The following is an 11,398-nucleotide window of genomic DNA, read 5'->3' as shown; positions in this document are numbered from 1 at the left end:
ATATGTTTTCTAAATGTGCTTTAGCATCCTAGAACAGAAGGGCCCTTGTGAAAGCTGTACAAGATTGGTTCATAGTGATGAGTCATTGAGAACAGGAAATCAAGTATAAGAAGGCTCAGGGGAACCCAAGCCAGCTCAGCAATGTCCTGCAAATCTAAATGTGTCCTCAAAAGCAAAGAATTTACATTACAAACATTATACATTTTGAAAAAAAAAAAAACTAGTGATCACAGAAAAGCTGTTATTTCAAGGATAGAGACCGTTTAGAGGTTTTCAGTTTTTTTGTTTTTTTTTTTTTAGTATTTTTTCCTTTTTAGAATGTTTAACAATTTTTATTTTATCTGTGTGAGTGTTTTGCCTATATGCATGTATGTGCACTGTGCATATGCTTGATGCCCAAGGATTTCAGAAGAGGGCTCTGGGACTGAAGCTACAGATGAGATGTTACAGTGAGATGCCATGTTGGCTTCTGGGAATTAAACCTGGGTCCTCTGCAAAAACAAAAGCCAAAACAGAACAAAAAAGCAAGAAGTGCTCTTAACCACTGAGCAATCTCTCCAGCCTCTAGAGGTTTTTACTTTTATATCTTTAAAAAAAAACATTCTCTTGCTCTTTTGGCTACTGAATGCAACTGTAAATATTTAAATTTAAAGAAAGGAAGGAGAAAGAAGGAGATGGGGGAGGCTGGAGATGGCTCCATGGTGAGGAGTACTGTGCTCTCACAGGGTTCTTGAGTTCAGTTCCCAGAACTCATGTCAGGCCCTACCACCTACATGTTCACAGCACCACTTCCAAGTCTAGCTTCTGTGGACATGCCTGCCTATACCCACACATAAACACACACATAAAATAAAATGAAGAGGGGCTGGAGAGATGGCCCAGTGGTTAAGAGCACTGGATCCTTTTCCAGAGGACCCTGGTTCAATTCCCAGCACCCACATGACAGCTCACAACTCTCTGTAACTTTAGCTCCAAGGGACCCGACACCCTCACACAGCCACACATGCAGGTAGAACATTAATGCGCATAAAAAGTAAAAAATAAAAAGGTATCATTAAAATTTTTAAGAAGAGAGAGGAAGGAGGCAGATGGGGGTTGTTGGAGTATGGTCTAATGTTTTGTATTTGTTGACTGCTTCTCCCCCGAGAGTCTCACTGTTTACAAGCAAACTGTCATGTACCCCAAGTGTTGCTGTTTAACATTGCCTAAGAAAGTATTACTGATTGGTTGGTTAAAAGGTCTGCACCTGGGCAGGGCAGGAGGAGGTGGGTGTGGCTAAGGTTCCCGGCTTTGGGGAGGGGAAGAACAGATGGCAAGGAGACAACTGACAGGTAGGGAGAGAGGAGGAAGGAGGACACCACCATGGGTTAGCCTGGAGAAAGAAGCATGTGGGCCAGAAGGAAGGACTCCAAGAGTGGCGTAAAAAGAAACCCAAGATGAAAAATGTTAGCAAGTATTTTTAAGATTCTGAATGGAAGGTAGTCCAGGTAGGAATGGTTAAGGAGGCAGATGGGCTGGGGTTTGGGCTGGGAGGTTATTGAGATAGCATAGGTGGAATTATTTGCCCAGCCCAAGGTGTTATAAGGCAATTATAAAATCTAACAGGCATCTGGGTCTTATTGATTGTGAAAGCAGGTTAAGTAGTACCGCCGTGATAATCATAGGGCTAAAAATAAAAGCTACTTATCTATTTTCAACAACTGGGGGAGGGTCTGTGTAGGAAAAGGAAACAGGAAACAGCCACAAAGCTTAGAAACAAACACACCTGCCAAGCCATGACAACTGGGTAGATGTGGGGTATCTTGGGCACCTTTTTGGGAAACAGTCTCAGAGGAACAGAAAACTGAGATCCTTTAGGCCTGACTCCTCCAACCTGACTCACTGTGTCACTCTCTTTCCTGGTTGCTGCCACCAAATGCCTGGCAAAGCCCCTTAAGGGGTTGGGGTATCATTGGCTGGTGATTCAAGGATAAAGGCTATCACAGCAGAGAAGACACGGATGTGCGACTAGCTCCTCCATGTTGGGAGGATCCAGGAGGCAAGGCACCTACGACCCTGCAGCACCTTGCTCTGTTGAGCGGCCTAAGCCTTTCCAGCTTCTGTTGAGCAACAAGATGAATTCACTGCAGCCTGTTCAGCCTGGCCCTGTCTTGCCCCCAGCCATATTGTCCTCTCTCTGACCACAGCTACCCTAGCAGCTCTGTCTGTCTGTCTTCCTCTTCTCTCTCCCACCTCCAAATAGCTGTTCTCTCCATGCATCTTACTCTTTCTGTCTCTCTCTTTCAATAGTCATGTGTATGAGTGTTTGCCTACCTGTGTGCATGCGTGCTATGTACACACTGCCTGGGAGGCAGAAGATGGCATCAGATTTCGTGGAACTGGAGTTTCAGACACTTGTGCGCTCCATGTTGGTGCTGTAAGCGGAACCTGAATCTTCTGCAAGAGCAACATGTGCTCTTAACCACTGAGCCATCTCTGCAGCCACTCCCCCGCCCCCCCCCCTCTCACCCCCTCCTGGTGCTTTCATTTTTTCTTTGTACCATTGTGCCTCTGGCCAGAAGGAAATTCCTCATGTTAAAATAGTCCTCTTCCTGTTCCTGTTTTGTTTTGTTTTGTTATAGAGTCTCATTTTGTAGCCTGAAACTTGATGTGCAGCCCAGGCTGACCTGGAACGAGCTGCACTTCTGCCTCATACTCCCAACTGTTATGATTATGGGATCATGAGCCACCATGCCCAGCTTTATCCTTCTTCTTCCCTTTAAATCCTCCAGTTACAAAAGTGCATTTATTCGAGTAGCATGTATAAGCATGGGGTGCCTGATAGCCTTCTGGCTGGAAGGCTGGGACCCTCTGGAGAGCCACTGGTATAGGTCTATGCTAAGAGGTTGGAGGAGCTAGACGTGACATTCATGGGCAACAGCAGTGGGCACACTCTCTGTGGAAGAGCGGAGTTCGCATGTGCTGCCTGGCTTTCTCCTCCATCCTTTCTATCCCAGTTCCCACGCTGCCGAATGGTACTAGAAATGGGTAAAGCATAACCATTCTGGGGTGGCTGTGTTCCCAATTACAATTTGGGGTCTTATTTCCAAGAATGGGAGAGTAGCCATCCCCACCTACCACAGCTTCAATTAGTCATTGCTAAGCAGAAGAATGAGTTCCTTTAATTGGTACAACAACCATCTGGGCTGGATGTTCTTATCCCCATTTTACAGATGAGCACACTGTGGCTCAGACAGTCTAGAGCAACCTGTTGATAGTTCAAGGACAACCCCGCAGCGTCTGACTCAGGTTCAGACCAGCTACCGTTTCCTGCAGTGTCCTGAGGCAATGTCTTTACCCTGAGCCCACCGGTCCTTTTAGCTCCAACCTTCTGCACTCACATAAGAAGTCTGAGGTGCCACTACTTTGGAGATCCAGAGCCTTCTATTTCCCAGGCAGGGACTACATCTAGGGGCTTGTAGGAGTCTAAGTCTGTCAGTGGAAGCATGGTCTCCATCACTCCCACTGAGGACTCAGGCCTCAGCTAATCCTAGAAGCACCCATCCTCACTTTCCGGAGAGTCTCATAGGCTCCATCTTCCTGCTGTGTCCTATGGGCCCTGACTAGGCTCCTGGAGGGGAAGGTAGGCTGCTCCTAAGTCTGCAACCGCCAATGGCTGGAGTGGGGGTGGGGAAGGGTGAATGCTGGCGGACTGTGCACAGATCAAGAGCTGCTAGTATTGCTTTCTGGTTTCTGAGTGTATGATTCTAATAAGCCCCTCCCCCCATGCCCCTGCTTTCTCCTGCCTGCCTCTGATGTAAGCTGCAGATTGGGACAAAACACTGCCTTCACCTACCACCCAGTTCACCCACTAACATCCCCTTATGCCTTTGCATAATCCAAAAGGAATCTGGCTGGCTGGCTCCCCGGAGCACCTATGAGATCCCAGAGCAGAGCCTTCCTGTTGTCACTGCCACCTATAGGACATGATGAGGAGCCAAAGCATCTCAGGTCACATTTGGGGAGGGACCTCTGCAGAAGAAACTACGCCCTCAAGGGTCAGCTGATCGGGAGGAGCTATTAGCTCAGGCAAAGTGTTTGGACTGTGGCCCAAGAAAGTGGGGAGCCATTGACGGCTGTTGAGTAAAACGGGGCTATCGCCCATTGGAAAGCTCTTTGGCTGTAATAGTTCCTGGGCTGGGAGAGCCAGGAACGACCATGAGAACAAGCCCATCCTCCCTTTATCTCTTCTCCCCAAATCTAGCTGAAAAGTTGAGAGCAGGATTCCTTGGCACATAATAGGTACTCAGAAAACATTTCTTAGCTGATTCTATTTGCTTAAGTCACGGTCACATATCCCAGAGGAAAAGGAGGAAGGATACTTGGGCTCAGGATCCCTTGTTCAAATGCTTAGGACCAGAAACGCTTCCAGGTTTACACTTGGACTATTCTGCATATACACGGGGCGGTATCTTGAGGGAGACTGTAAACATGGAATTAATTGGTGTTTCATGCGACCTGAACTGCATGGCTCTTTATACAGTGCGTTTGCTAAGTCTGTCAAGCAAAGTTCTATGCGATCGTACACTTGTGCCAGCCATGTAATGTTCTCAAAATCACCGAGCAAGAGCATTTGGAATGCCTGTGCTCAAGAAGGAGGAATTGGGGCACCTGACTCTTCATCTCTCAGTGTCACCAGGCCTTGCTGGAGCAGCCATCCCTGCCGATTGTGGGACCACCCTTTACACACTATGTCAAGCAAGGACAATGAGAAGACAGCAGTAAGCTAGGAGGGTCACAGGAGATAGCCTGTTTTCCTGGAAGCCAACTCCGCCCACACACACACCTGACCAATTGTGATGGAGGGTGCAGTTTTCCGGGGTCCCTAGGGGTGGGAGGTCTAACCAGGGCTCTGGTCTCCACTTACAGAATGGACGTAAAAGTAGAGGTTTAGAATTTCTGTCCCTGAAAGGAATATGGTGGACGATTGCCCATCACCTCCCCTTGGGAGGTGGCCAGAGTGCCGTATTCAGAGAGTGAGACAGTGAGAACAGACCAGATGGTGAGAAAGTTACGGGGAAAACCTTGACCAAATGGCTGGGTGATGTCTGGCCAAGAAAAAACAAAAAACAAACAAAAAAAAAAGTTCCTCCTGAGACAACAACCCTGACCCACAGGGTGCTGTTTTCTCCAGAGGAGCCACCAAGCCACCAAAATACTCCTGGTCAGGCAGGATAGATAAATGGAGTGTGGCTTGTCGGGGTGAGGTGTGGGTGTGGGTGTGTGCTGGTTAACTTGTCAACTTGATACAAACTAGAGTCACATGGGAAGAGGGAACCTCAAGTGAGGGCTTGGCCTCCCCCAGACTGCATGTCTGTGGGGTGTATTCGTCATTAGTGACATGGGTGGGTCCCACCCACTGTGGGCAGCAAGCTAGGGCATGCATGCTATGCAGAAGGTGTACAGAACAGGCCTGAGCTGAGCCGTCTGCTCTTTTTTTTTTTTTTTTTTTTTTTTCCCTCAAAGTTTTGAATGGGTGTTTTGTCTTCAGGTATTTTTGTTTATCACGAGTATGCCTGGTACCTACAGAGGCAAAATGTCAGATTCCTGACACTGGAGTTTCAGATGGATTTGGGATGTCGTGTGGGTGCTGGAGGTCAAAACTGGGTACTCTGGAAGAGCATCGAATAAATGCCCTTAACTGCTGAAACATCCTGCCCCCCTGGATGTGTTCTTGATAACAGTTTTACATCCCTTGAGCCTGGCTTTTTCTCCAGTAAGACAGATAGGGGTCTGGAGAGTTGGCTCAGTGGTTAAGAGCACTGACTGCTCTTCCATAGGACTGGGGTTGAATTCCCAGCACCCACTCAGCAGCTCACAACTGTCGGAAACTCCAAAATCTGACACCCTCACACAGACATACAGACAGACAAAACACCAATGAACACAAAATAAATAAACATTAAAAAATAAGGCAAACAGGAGTATCTGTTGCTCCTTACCAGCTGTCAAAACATCATCACCAAAAGAACCTGGGAAGGAGAGGATTTATTTAGCCCACCGCTTATATAAGTCCATCATGAGGGGAAGCCGAGGCAGGAACCTGGAGGCAGAAACTGAAGCAGAGATGATGAAAGAACTCTGCTCACTGACGTTGCTGCTCATGGCTTGCCCAGTTGGCTTTCTTATACACCCCAGCAACTTGCCCAGAAGTGGCACCACCCACAATGGGCTGGACCCTCCCACATCAATCATTAATCAAGAAAATGACCCCACAGATTGCCTATAAGCCAATCTGACGGGCTGGAACCTCTCACCTACTGACGAGCACCCTTCTGTCCCAGCCTCTTTACTTTTTATTTTGAAGCAGGGTATCACTAAATTACTCATGTGGCCCTTGAACCTGTGAGCTTCCTCTCTTAGTCTCCCAGGTAGGTGGGATTGTAGGCCCAGCTCACACCCTCTTTGGACCCTGACAACCTTGAGCTCCCAGCCCCACAGACAATCCCTGTACTTCATGCAGGTTTATGAAAAGCCTGACCTATTGCAGCTCTCCTCTGGCCACCGTGGCCAAGGCAGGAGTGAGCTCTTGACTCAGGATTCAGTTCTAAGACTGTCGCTTTGAATTGTGGGAAAGGGAGACTGCTTGCTGCAGATGCTGGCAAACCGACAGGTGAGCCTGTGTGCTGGCAGCTGCTCGCAGGCGGTGCTCGCTCCTTGGCCCCTCATTCTGAAGGCTATCGTGAAAAGTGGGACTGCAAGCCTGCCTCAGCCACAGCACCTGCACTGTGAGGCTGTGTGCCTTCCAGATGCCGCCAGGAAGTGATCTGTGGGTTCACAACCAGATCCGTGAGCTAGCCACACCTGAAAGCAGGAATCCTGGAAGCAGGAAGGACAGGTGAGGTGGCAGGGAGGAAGTCTTCTGGTTCTTCCAGGGACTCAGAGAGCCTGAGGCAGCACCCAAGTCCTTCTGGCAATCTGGTGGAGGCAGGTTCCCTCTTCTGGGCTGTGTGCAGGATTGCATCAGGCTAGCAACACTAACGCAACACAACCCCAGGATATAGTACCTATTTTAACTTCCTCTTCCATTATGCTTGTAACTTTAGTAGCTGTAATTGCTTTTACTCTCAAATTACAGAGGCCTCATCACAGAAGTTTACACAGGACCTATTTTTGTCACTTAGTGAATCCTTTTATTGCTAATTCAGCTGTCAAAAACCTCTAAGAAGGACCCAGGCTTTCTCTCTTTCCTCTGCTGTTCTTAATGGATTATTTTTTATGTGCATGGATATCTTCTTTCTATTAAAAAAAAAAAAAAGCTGCTGCATCTCTAAGCCTCACTTCAGCACACTAGAGAGGAAGAAGGAAGTGGGAAAGAAACAGGTTTCATATCACCTTGTAAGCTGGGGCCTGGAGAGATGGCTCAGTGGTTAAGAGCACTGGCTGCCCTCACAGAGTGTCCAGACCAATTCCCAGCACCAAATGGTAGTTCACAATTGCCTGTAACTCCAGTTCCATTGGATCTGATGCTCTCTCCTGGCCTCTGAGGGCACCAGGCACACCAGGTACACAGACATATAGACAAAACACTCATCACATAAAACAAATAAATCTTGAAAACTTTTTTAAAAAGTATAAGCTTTTCAGACTTCCTCTTACCAATCCCCAGCAAAACCCCACTTCAATCTTAATTTGAATGACCACACATAGCTACAAGGGAAGCCAAGAAACATGTATGAAACAGGGGAATTGACACCATTGACTCCGACTACAAGCCCTCATGCCTGGCTGTGTCATCTAGGGATATTTTTAATGTACTGACTTGAACATGGTATTATCCTAGTCTGGCTGCTCCAGGTGATTTGGTGATTTGACAAATTGGGTAGATTTTTAATCTCTGCCTATACCTATGTGTGTATGTATGTGTACATGTGTATATGTAAATATATGTGTTTATGTGTGTATACGTGTGCATGTATATGTCTATGTATGTTTGTGTATATGTGCATCTATGTGTGTGCATGTATACACGTATACGTGTGTGTATACATATATGTATATATACATATATACATATATGTGTGTGTATACACACACACACACACACACATATCTGGAGGGGTGGACATGCATGGCAGAGACAGAGACAGAATTTCTTGTTCCTCCCTGAGTTATCCAGGTTTGCTGGCCAGTGAGTTTTGGGGGTTCTATTGTCTTCACCTCCTGTTTTTGCTGTAGGAGTGATGGGGTTACACGTGTGTGCTATCATATGTGGCTCTGTGTGGGTTTTGGGGTTCCAAACTCAGGTCCTCAAACTTACCCACTCAACTATCCTCAGCCCCTGGGTTCATTAAAAATGAATTTACTTAGTGTGTTGGAGGATAGGTTTGATTCTTTCTTTCTTACTTTCTCTTTTTTTTTTGGGGGGGAGCATGTTTACAAAACAAGGTCTTGTAAGTCCATAGCTTATCAGTCAAATCACTGTGTGAGGATGGCCACGAACTTCTAATCCTCTTGCCTCTGCCACCCAAGTGCTAGGACTACTGGCATGAACCTTCATGTCCAGTTTTATGCAGTGCTGAGGATCAAATTCAGGGCTTTGAGCGTAGACAAATGCTCTGTAACTGAGTTCCAGCCATAACTATACATTCTAAAGGTGGAAGTTGAACAACTAACAATTATATTGTGATAATATAAACTTTCACTGTAGAGGCAGAGAATATTTTTAAATTACTTTCTTTTTCTTTTACAATTTTTCCCCCTGGAGCTTCAGATCATGCCTCCACTTCACTATTTGAGCCATTTTGTTCATATATCAGAATTTCTACATGGTATAAAAGAATCAGAAAGGAAGTAACAGGGACTAAAATTAAAGAAAGCTCCTTGGGAACTGGGAGGCTTGTCACTCCAATTAGGGGGAAAATAACCAAGGAATCTAGCTGATTCAAATTGAGAATATAAAGTAGGTTTCTAAGACTACCTTTTATTCTATGCCTCTTTTGCTAAATCAACCAGTACATCAATACAGTCAAGCTTGTAAAATGCTTGCCTCCGTTTGGGGATATTCTTAATGGGAGCTTCTAGTCCCCCAAAGCAACCAACTTCTGATTTAAACAGGAGAAAAATCTTTTCTCTTCACTTGTCAAGCATGCAGTGCCTTATGCGCTTTCCTGTGGCATCACATCACAGCGCGGATGTGAAGGCGTGTGTCCAGTCAGTGAGATCATTTCTCTCTCTCCCACTCTGCGCTTTTAACACATTTAGGGGCAATGGGTATTTGAGATTGCTGGGTGCTCAACAGATGATCATGAATAGGTAAGGGAGGGGTGAGACAGTATCTCATTCTAAAGACCAGGTTGACTTCAAAGTGGCAATTCTCCTGCCTCTGCCCCTCCACCCAGCTAAAAAATTGTTACATGAAATTATGTTCAGGCTTCCTGTAGCTGGGATGTAAGATAACATGACCACGGGAACACACCATGACCCGTGTCACAGAACATCTGTCCCAATTTCAGGTCCACATTTGCCCATCTCTGGAGCTCTTCGGTGGTTTAAGTGACTGTGATGAGTTTCTCAGAGCTGACTGAGCACAGGAGACAGAGGACCTGTCTGTGTGTCAGCCAACCAGTCCTGCTGGCAAATAAGATCACATTTCCACAGATTCAGAGATTTTTCATTGTTCTCTGTCTCTCTTGGTCAGCTGTTGTTTTTCTTTCCTCTTCAGAATGTGTGACCTCTGCCCAGGGGCCACACGTTGTTCAGGCTTTAGGGTCTATGCCGCCACCTCAAGCAAGGACTGGCCCAGTTTCTGACTGAACTAAAATTCAGTGAAATGATGTGGCTCTTAAGTACAATTCATATAGTTTTGACAAATATTTACACTTGTACAATTAATATTTTAATCGGCTAATTTTCTCTTTGGGAAGGTGGGGTAAATATTAATTTGAGAAAATGCCCACATAGTCCTGAAACTTTTTTTCTTTTGATTTCTAGGAAAACTTTCTGTGGTAAAAAGTATCTCACAGAAAATGTGCCCTTGCTAACATCCAGCACTATCTTGTGCAGTCTCTGCTTAGCTCTGGAACATCAGCCAAAAAGCAAACCACAAGAAGTCGCCAGTTCCCAATACCTTAGGTTTTTTGGCTGCTTAGATGTTCCTGTTGATGACATTTCACACAAATAGAAGGATACAGCACTGTCCCTTTGTGTGTAGCCTTCGTTCTCCACTCAACACAATGCCACTGAGGCAGCGTGAATCATTCTCCACTTCTTTTTGTGGCTGAGTAATTCTCCACTGTATGGTGGCTATACCTCAGTTTAGTTATACAGTCACTCACTGATGGGCATTTGAGTTGTTTTTACCTGCTGGCCATTGGGAAATTTCACTCGTGAACTTCATTTGCCCACTTATTTTCAATTCTGAAACAAATTTCCGTTTGTCACAAGCAGCTCCTGGGTCTGGGTCTGATGTGTGGCATTGAGACCTGCCATTCCGTTCCCTCACTGCCTGTTACCCGTTCAAACAAAAACAAAACCAAAACGCAGCCTGGTGAAACTGTTCAGGAAAAAACGTCAACTGCACTGATGCTATGCCGCTGAGCCGGCTGCTTTGGTGGGTGCTCAGGAGAGGGACGAGCATACAAAGGGAAAACAGAAAGGAGGTGTCAGGCTTTGGTCAGCACTGAGTGTAAATGGCTTTAATTCTGTCTATATGTCCAAAGCTCTGGCTATTTCAAGCACAGTGGCTTTTTAGTGGCTGGTTACCATCCAGGCTAGAACGTGCAGCAGTGATAAAGTGACAACTGCCCACTGAGCAGGCTGGTGGACAGCTGACACCAGTCTGCAGTGGACAGACTGTAGGAAGGAGCTAACAAGGAGGTCTGGCCTCGCCAGGGGAAGCGCTGCCTACAGGATGTGTGTCTGCTGGCTGAGAATCCCACCAGCTCCCCAGAGTTTTCAAAGCAAATCCCCTCCACACCCCGAGGGATCAAGCAATCCAAGAGCTCCAAGAAGGTGGCAACCCTGGCTGCCCATTCACCCTGGGAATCCCATTTGCCTAGAATGCAACCACAGGTAGGACTTGGATATGCACGTGGGGGCTAGCAGCATCCTCGCTCAGCAGCTGCGTTGGCCAGCAGGAAGTGTATAGGCAGCCTCTTCCACTCCCATGACCTTGGGTCTCCACAAACAGCTTTTCTTCCCTTGTCAGTGATCACCTCAGGGATAGAGTCATTCCCATACAGTAGGCCACTGGCAAGCCACTTAGATTCCTCAACTGAGAAACAGCACTACTAAAAGGCACTACAATTTAGGCTAAAGCGACAATCGGTTGACTGTCTTGAGTACTTAGGAAGAGATGACTGACCATTAGTAGAAAGAAAGAAAGAAAGAAAGAAAGAAAGAAAGAAAGAAAGAAAGA

This window comes from Psammomys obesus, unplaced genomic scaffold (assembly GCF_907164565.1).
Source record: "Psammomys obesus unplaced genomic scaffold, mPsaObe1.curated_primary_1811, whole genome shotgun sequence".
NCBI classification, from domain to species: Eukaryota; Metazoa; Chordata; class Mammalia; order Rodentia; family Muridae; genus Psammomys; species Psammomys obesus.
The sequence above is the reverse complement of the archived record's forward strand: the minus strand, read 5'-3'. Positions refer to the sequence as shown.